The sequence below is a fragment of the Euprymna scolopes genome, chromosome 42 (genome assembly GCF_053919585.1).
Source record: "Euprymna scolopes isolate OS-2025 chromosome 42, ASM5391958v1, whole genome shotgun sequence".
Lineage (NCBI taxonomy): Eukaryota > Metazoa > Mollusca > Cephalopoda > Sepiida > Sepiolidae > Euprymna > Euprymna scolopes.
In genome coordinates, this window is record NC_136523.1 from 27,206,363 (window position 1) to 27,208,358 (window position 1,996).

A 1,996-nucleotide genomic window follows, 5' to 3' on the forward strand; every position below is an offset into this window, starting at 1 on the left:
GTGTGTGTGTGTGTGTGTGTGTGTGTGTGTGTGTGTGTGTGTGTGTGTGTGTGTGTGATGGGAATAACAATATGAAGGGATGCAAAACAACATGATGGGATAAAAAAACAAGTATATATCCTTCAATGTTTCGTCTTTATTATAAGACTTAATCAAGAAAAATCTTACATTAAAAACGAAACGTTAATGGCACATAACTTGGTTTGGTCCTTTTACACCTCTCTATCTCTCTCTCTCTCTCTCTCTATATATATATATATATATATATATATATATATATATATATATATATATATATACAGGGTGGGCCAAAATAAGGGTCCTATTTTTAAATTTGAATAACTTCCACAAAATAAATGTTAAACTCACCAAACTTTATGTGTGTGTAGACTGACCCTTCCGAGATGTTTTGAAATAAACAAAACAAATTTTGGCCGAAAAACACTTCTTAAAACTTACAAAAACTAAAGTATTGTTTTTTACACTGTTTTGAGTTTTTTAAGCAAAAATAATGTTTTCTAAATGGGCGCCGTTGGCGGCTTCACACTCTTCGGCTCTTTTTAAAACATTTTCAATAACAGTTTGCAACATCTGAGGACTTATGGCTCTTATTTCTGCTTCAATATTTGCTTTCAGTTCCTCAATATTGTTTGGTTTATTGGCATAAACCTTTTCTTTGAGGTAACCCCATAAGAAAAAGTCAGGAGCTGTAAGGTCGGGTGATCGTGGAGGCCATTGAATGTCGCAACTGCGAGAGATAATCTGATTTCCAAATATACCCTGTAAAAGTGTAAGGATATCTCTCGCAGTGTGTGCTGTGGCTCCATCCTGTTGGGACCACATCCTGTCAGGTTTGGCGGCAACCCACGGTTGCAAGAAATTTTGCAGCATTTCTCGGTAGCGGTCACCCGTTACTGTTACCTGATTTCCGGCATCGTCTTCAAAGAAATAGGGGCCAATTATCTCTTCAGCAGTAACGCCACACCACACCGTGCACTTGAGTGGATGTAATGTGTGCTGCTGAATTATCCTTGGGTTCTCCGTACCCCATATTCGGCAATTGTGTTTATTGATGAACCCATCAAGATGAAAATGGGCTTCATCCGACATTATTAGTTTTTTGAGAAAATCGGGATCATCATTGGCCAAATCCTGGAGTCGCATAGAGTACTCATGCCTTTTTCATTATCTTGAGGTTGAAGTTCTTGAACTAGCTGCACTTTATATGGAAAATATCCTCTTTCTCTTAGCATTCTCCGAAGTGAGGTTCGAGAAATGCCAAGTTCTTTTGATCTTCTCCTTGTGGATGTGGATGCATCCTCCTCCAAACTTCTTTCCAATTCCTCGAAATTTTGAGCTGTTCGTACAGTACGAGGCCTACCACTTCTCGCCATGTCGGATATTCCTTGTTGGTCCCTAAAACGAGCAATAATTCCTCGGATTTCTTTTGCCGAAGGAGAGTTTCTAGTGTTGCAATGACGCCGATAGATGAGTTGAGTCTCCGAAATCGACTCATTGGATTTAAAGTATCACTCTATTATGAGGGTACGTTCCTTAGGGCTAATACGGCTCATGCTTGCTTAAGAATGGGTCCTTTACTTATTCTGAAAAAAAAAATCAATAAATAAAAAAGTTATGAATTTATAAAATAGGACCCTTATTTTGGCCCACCCTGTATATATGTATATATATATATATATATATATATATATATATATATATATGTGTGTGTGTGTGTGTGTGTGTGTGTGTGTGTGTGTGTGTGTGTGTGTGTGTGTGTATAGGGCGGCACAATAAAGTTATCGCTGTAAATAATACAAAACTACAGCTTTATTGTACAACTTTTACTGTAAAAATCCATTCAGGTAACATGATTATGTAGTACAGATGGCATCTATTAAATGTAGCTGCCTTCAGCCTCAATCACTTCTTCCATAGAGGCACGAGACTGGAAACGTACTTTTTCTACAAACGCCGGCGTGAGCTCGGCGAAAAC